Source organism: Limulus polyphemus, unplaced genomic scaffold (assembly GCF_000517525.1).
Source record: "Limulus polyphemus unplaced genomic scaffold, Limulus_polyphemus-2.1.2 Scaffold6021, whole genome shotgun sequence".
NCBI lineage: Eukaryota > Metazoa > Arthropoda > Merostomata > Xiphosura > Limulidae > Limulus > Limulus polyphemus.
The window spans coordinates 31,290-38,842 of record NW_013671631.1 but is presented as its reverse complement, the minus strand read 5'-3'; the positions used below and the strand labels follow the sequence as shown (position 1 = coordinate 38,842).

Below are 7,553 nucleotides of genomic sequence, written 5' to 3'. Positions count from 1 at the left end.
CGATAGCTCACGTGACTTTTTGCGTAAGCGTGCGTAAACATTTTAGTCAAATTTAAGCGATTTTTGTTGAATAACTTTGCAAATATGGCTAAAATTTAGACCAAACTTGACCCCTAATTGTAGGTTGTAAATATATATCAGTATAACAAATTTGAAATTTATGAAAGTTAAGTATGTTTTTATATCAAATATAGTTTCCATACTTCCGGTGTGAAAAACAACAACAACAACAAAAAGAGTGAATTCTCAATAGCCGCGGCACTTGAACTTTTTTTAGGCAGGATTATATAATCTATGAGATCCTTATTTACCTTTTTACTGTCTATATTTTTGTGCTCAAGCAATACCAAGCGTGGGGCGCGCGTATACCCGATTCGATTTTATTACTCATCAGGATCTCTACTAGCCTACCCTCAAATTGAAATTCTTTTAGGCAGGACTAGAGTAAGTTAAACTATGAGACCTTGGGTGTAGTTAAATACATCTACCGAAAGGATTTGACCTCCTGACTCTAAAACTGTAATTATATCTCAAATCGGTCAAGAGATGATGGAGCTATGAGCTAAAAGTTTGTGTTTTTTGTTTTTTTTAAGTTCGGAGCCATTCTATGAGCCGCTATGCCGCAGCTAGAAACAAACAAACAAACAAATCTCAAAGCCGTTCTATAAGCCGCAGCTAGAAACAAACAAACAAACAAAAAGACCAAAGCCGTTCTATAAGCCGCAATGCCGCGGCTAAAAAAAAAGAAAAGAAAAAAATTCAGTCAAAATCCCAGATTTTGTTTATATCTCGTGTATTTCTTAATGGTTTGTTTGTTTTGAATTTCGCGCAAAGCTACACGAGGGCTATCTGCGCTAGCCGTCCCTAATTTAGTAGTGGGCATGGCCAAGTGGTTAGGGCGCTCGACTCGCAATCTGAGGGTCGCGGGTTCGAATCCCCGTCCCGCTAAATATGCTCGCCCTTTCAGCCGTGGGGGCGTTATAATGTGACGGTCAATCCCACTATTCGTTGGTAAAAGAGTAGCACAAGAGTTTGCGGTGGGTGGTGATGACTAGCTGCCTTCCCTCTAGTCTTAGAAGTGTGAAAATATAGACAAGTTGTTTTCTTAGGCAAAGTTACACAAAGACTATCTGTACTCTATTCACCGCGGAGAATCAAACCACGAATTTTAGCGTTGTAAGCCCGTAAGCTTACTGCTGACCAAATGGGGGGCACAAGATTAAAGTTATGTAACTCTCTGTAAATAGTTTTGTAATGATGTAATGTTGATAGTAAAATAGGCGAAATAGTGTATTTTTATGACGTCATTAACATAAAACATGGTGGATCTGGAAGTAATAAGTGAAGTTTTTAGGTTTCACTCACTGTTCAACTGAGGTGGAAGTGTGTATGATTTCAAGAAACATGGCTGTGTTTACTTGATTAAATTTAGTTTATTGAAATGTTGATTTCGAGAAGTGTAGTGAGTAAAACGAGTTTGCCCCTGAAGAAGAAAAGCACACCTTTCGAAAGCGCTCGGGTTATAATTTATACTTATAAGTTATAGGGTTTTTATTTATTTCTGTCAAGACTTCCTGAACATACGTGTCTTTCTAACATCATGAGTTAAAGTATATTATAAGGTGGCTATATTTTATACAGAACAGCCACGGTTCCTTTCACTATGCGTTAGTCCTAACTTAGTAACTAGTAGTACTTGTAAGTTGTACTGTAGTAGTACATTTAGTAGTAAACAAGTAGTAGTTCTAGTGCTAAATTAGTAAATTCAGTATCGTTTATGCTATTAAAATCTAACTTTACAATAACAATTACAACTTACAAACAACAGTTTTACTTTTAGTTTTATTATTATTACTAGTGGTAGTACCGTAACTGGTGTTAAGTGTTACAACTTAGCTGTTACAGTGTTAGTATTGGATTATTAAGCCTACTACATGACTCAAGTACAGCTTATTCTATTAGTTTTAACTGTTTATTAATTAACATAGTATCTATTCTATTAAGGTTTCTTCAAAAATTCAATTTAAAGTACCAAGTCTTGTTGCTTACTTATGCCATTAATTGCAACATTATTTTTTTGCTAATTACTTTTTTAATGATTTATATCCAATCACTATAACCTTACCATGGGATAAGTATTTAGAAAAATAGGTATCTGATTGGATGATTAAAACTAATTCAATCCAATGGTTTTGTGTAAGAACATTTTGTATAGAAATGAAATTAAGAGAAATGCGGTAATAAAATAGTTAAACTGATGGCCAAATTGTTGGAAAAAAATGGTTCTGAAGATGATGTTGCTTTGATTCTAAAACATCTTAATATAAGTGAATGGGCAGATGTGTTACCAATGTGTTTCAGTACTGAGGAATGCACCGAAGGTACAGATATCAAGAAAAATCTAACATTTTGTATGAGGTTAATCAAGATGTGAAAAGGAAGAAAGGTTAGATGAGGTTATTGATGTAAGGAACGTCATGGACTGAAGATACAGAAAGAGCTTATCTGGTGCAGGAGAAACATGAAGATTTGGAAGACATAACATTAAATGTCATTACTCAGATAGGTGTGAAACCTTTCATTGAGTATCTGACTACGGTGAGTAGAGATAACTGGATGGTACTACCTGTTTGTAGATTAAGAGTAAGATGACTGTAACTCTTGATAAGACTGGTTAGAAACAATTATCTTTCTTATACTAACAAATGACACTAGGGGTCAGTGTGTTACAGACATATAAATATATTATTGCAAGGGCCTAGGTAGTCACTGTATTTAGCAAATACAGTTCAGAAAACAAAACACCACATGGAAGAATCCTTTATCAAATTTGATTTTGTGGCATTTTTGAGGTAAGGTATCTGTTTATGTGGGTGACATTTCAGGTTGTTAAAGTAGGTAGTATTTCTAGTGGGTACATGGGAACTACAACAGGTTGGTCTTTGGAACAGGTTGACTTTAGATGTGATAGATTGAGGTAATTTAAGAGCAAGATTCATAAATATTTAAATGAAAGGAGCTGGCTTTGAGTTATTCTTTTTTTTATGTTTGATGGGTAGGTCAGCCTAGATAAACCAAAAGATCTCCTGTTGTTAATATCCTAGGAAACCCACTTAAATTGTGGAAGCTTTACTAATGTTTGAGCTTAATGTATCTCAGCATCATTCTTTTCTATGTTTAGACACAAAAATTTGACTTGCAACACAAAGGAACATGTATTGTTCTGGAGATAAACATTTATTAAATCTCATTTTGGGCTACTTTTGGGGCAATTTATCTATCAGTTTATGGGTTTTTGAGAAAAATGAACATAATTTCTAAAGAGAACACAATTTTAATGTTAATGTAACTTGGTGTATTGGGTTAAAGCTCATAAAGACAGTAAGATAAATGTACTCAAACTCAAAATGTTTCATTTCTATGCTAAGTTAGAATCAAAGTATACTTCCCCTGGTGTCATTTTATTGCATAATGAAAGTTCATAAAGAAATAATTAGCTATGTCTCTAGAATAAGTAGGGAAAGCAAAGTTCTGTCCCAGAACAGATTTCTGTTAATTGAAAAAAATTAAATTGTTAAAATAAAAAATCTCACTACCACAAACGTACACTTACTTTGAAACATTCAGTAAAAAATCCCACTACCACAAGCGTACACTTACTTTGAAACATTCAGTAAAAAATCTCACTACCACAAGCGTACACTTACCTTGAAACATTCAGCAAAAAATCTCACTACCACAAGCGTACGCTTACTTTGAAACATTCAGTAAAAATCTCACTACCACAAGCGTACGCTTACTTTGAAACATTCAGTAAAAATCTGTTCCACTATGGGATTCACAGAGGCATCAATGCACCATTCAAGCATCTCCATTATCTTAATTACTTCTATAATTAACTTTCATATTTTTCTTCCCATGTTTATGTTTGAATTTTTTTACATGTATCAATATTCTTCAACTGTTTTGTATGATTACATTTTCTAGTATTCTGAGGGTCTGTTCCTTTGTTTTCCTTCCTGTTGCCTTTGACTGGCTATGAAATATTGGGACCTATACCCTATTGATTTTCTCAATTGTTGACCAATCTTGGTAGATTTTTTTTATCATTATGTTCTTTTTCAACAGTATTTGGCAGAAAACTGCCACATATGGTTCATTCAGTGAGTGAGAATTAGGACAAAAATGTTTTGAGTCAAATCTAAAATTAATACTCAAGTGTAGACCCTCACAATCCCTTAGAATGCACACAAAGTTTTATGTCTCTAGGATTTTTTTCCTCTTGGAACTATGGTGGTCTCTCTCTCTCTCTCTCTCTCACACACACACACACACACACACACACAGACAGACAGGCTCTTTTATTATTATAAACATAGTTGATCGGCAGATTTCTGAAGTGAAGTATGCACAATTTATGTGCCAATTTAGGGATGATCCATTCAAAGTAATTCGTGTACACAGTCATTAAAGTAATAAACATCTATATTTATTTTATTTTGTCTTTAATAGGCCTAAACTTGTGATTGACTTAGCATACAACTACATAACTTAATTGTAAGTCATAAACTAAATGGTCTAAAGTCAACATTAACAACAGTGTCATTGTAAGCATGGTAAGGTTAGGTACTAAGGAGGCTCACCTGGCTTTATGCTTAGTAAGTCTGTAATAACAATAATACAGCATAACCCAAAAGTCCTAGGGTACATCTTATAGTATTGTAATGTAAATCTACGTAATAGTTACATTATTTCAGTAGTGCCTAAAAGTATCACAAGAATTTGATGATAAATTTTTTTCCATTTCAATTTAGAATAAAGCCTGTGATCTTAAGTCTCAATTTGTATGTTTTAACATCACAGTTTTCGGTGAACTATATGCTCCAGATAATGGCTCCGAATCGTAAGTCTCAATTTGTGTGTTTTTAACATCACAGTTTTTGGTGAACTATACGCTCCAGATAATGGCTCTGAATCTTAAGTCTCAATTTGTGTGTTATTAACATCACAGTTTTCGGTGAACTATACGCTCCAGATAATGGCTCTGAATCTTAAGTCTCAATTCGTATGTTTTAACATCACAGTTTTTGGTGAACTATACACTCCAGATAATGGCTCTGAATCTTAAGTCTCAGTTCGTATGTTATTAACATCACAGTTTTCGGTGAACTATACGCTCCAGATAGTGGCTCTGAATCTTAAGTCTCAATTTGTGTGTTTTTAACATCACAGTTTTCGGTGAACTATACGCTCTAGATAATGCATTTCAGAGTGTAAAAGCTGTTTAGCTTCAAGGAGGCTTTGCCTCACCCATATCTCTTCCCTGAGTGTTTTCAGTTGATTCAACTTCTCTCTGCTGCCATCCCTGAATAAGGATCTCTGAATAGTTATGATAATGAAAGCCTGCCTCAGTACGTGTGTTATTATTTTTACAAATTCTATATCTAAACTCAATACAACTGAACAAGATATGATAACATTTAATATCTGTATAACACAAGACTACAAATTGCCTATATTACATTACCTATATCTTCTGTTAAATGCAGGAGTATCTGTATATTTGTAGTCTTGTGTTCGGAAGATATAGGTAATGTAATATAGGCACTCCTGCAAAAGCTTTGTACAAAATTTCTAAACAAAAATATTGCTTCAGACTTGTTTCGTAACTAAACATCTATACCTAAAACTTTGGTACTGTTTCACATTTTAATTTTTAATAACACACGTATATAAAACTTAACATTGCTGTTTCAGACTTTAAGGTTATTTCTAACCAATTATCTCGTATCTAAATCTTTATGGTATGGTACTGTTGAATATTTTAAGGCTCATTTTAACCAACTGCCATATATCTGAAACTTCTTTGTACAGTTTGTTATATTAATATTTCTAAATAAATGCTTTACGTCTAAATTTTCATGTTTCCGTCAGTTATATTAACCCATTAACTGTGGATGACAGATATATAATTATAACTCTATGCAAATGACGATAATTACTGTTTTATTGTGATTGATGGCAACTCAGTTTTATCTGTGAGTCAGAAAACGGCAACTGAGCTGCTCCTGTAGCAGTTAATGGGTTAAGATACTTTTAAGCCTATACACATGGGTGGATTAAAGTGTACTTCATGACCTTTTTAGAATTGCATTTAAAATTTCAACAATTTTATCATCAACATATTTCAATAAACTTGGTATCAAAACTTAGTTTTTAATTGAAGTTTTTATAATATATGAGTTTTAATTTCAAAATGAAATATTTAAATACTCAATTTTAACTGTTCTGTTTCATGAGACACATCTGGCACCTTGATATTTCCCCTTTTTACAATTTCATTACTTCTATAGTTTGCAGAGTGCCTTACCCAGTCAGAAACACCAGTTTCCTTATGTTTAAAACTTTATGCTACTGTATGATATATTTTATCTTTTTGTTTTTAACCAAATGTCTATGAACTTGTTGATATATTAGTTGTTTAACCAGATTTTCATGGCACTGTTTGATGTATGTATTATTGTATTTAAAATTGAAGAGATTTGTTTCAAAGTGTGATATTTTTATAAATTACCTCAGATATAAAATTTTATGGCTTTGTTTCAAACTGTGACACATCTGCCATTATATTAAGACAGTTTTGTATGTTAAATAGATTATGTTCAGATGGAGAAACATAACTTATTCTTCTGGTTATACTTGTATTTCAAATGTAACCTGTACCAAGTATCTCACAGTTAGCATTTTTTGAACCATTACTAATAAAAGTATGTTTTGGAAAGCACCAAGAGGCTTGATCTTGTTTATCATCTCAGTAACCAGGTTACAAAGTATTCTAGTAGCCCTTAGTAACCTTTTCAGACATTTCAATTAGTACTGTATCTAGACTATTGAGTGTAAATTGAGCAAATGTTTTACTCCCCAGGTTACCATGGAGGACCTGACAGTATGTATGAATATGGTTCTATGAAAAGAATAGTTGAGCCCAGTGTACACAACGAAGAAAAAGAAATACACCTATATTCTCAAATCTCTGAAAGTGGACAATTTACTGAACAGTGTTTATTGAGTGAATTCCAAGAAAAGCAGTTTAACAGAGAAGATGAAGTTTTTGAAAGTTTTGTTTGTAACATGTGTGGAAAAAGTCTTGGCTCTAAAAAGTCGTTAGCTATGCACATTAGTAGACAGCATAAGAATCGTAAAAAGTTCCACTGCCATTTGTGTGATAAAGTATACACTAGAATAGAGAGATTGTCTTTACATGTACAGAAAATCCATTCTGTAAAGAATCAACGTGGGAGGAGTAACCAAGGTTATTAAGCGAGCTTACATCTGTACTACTTTTCATTATGGAAGAGATTCACTTGAGACAGATTTTCTGTAATATGATGATATATGTAAATAGTTAAGAAATGGTCAGTGATAATATTAATGAAACTAAAGAAAATAGTTTCATGTCTGTCATTTAAATGAAGAGAAAAGTTTGTCAGATCAAAACTATGTGTGGTATAATAAATTTATTACATATATATATATATATATATATATATATA

The 7,553-nt window shown here is 32.9% G+C and overlaps 1 long non-coding RNA gene across 1 annotated transcript in view; it reads left to right on the top strand.

The window, feature by feature from the left end:
• The first annotated feature begins 1,295 nt into the window (after positions 1-1,295).
• LOC111089365 overlaps positions 1,296-7,553 on the top strand; it is a 23,989-nt gene continuing 17,731 nt past the window's right edge. The window contains exon 1 of the long non-coding RNA XR_002613638.1: positions 1,296-2,598. This is a non-coding gene — a long non-coding RNA (uncharacterized LOC111089365). The remainder of the gene's footprint in view (positions 2,599-7,553) is intronic.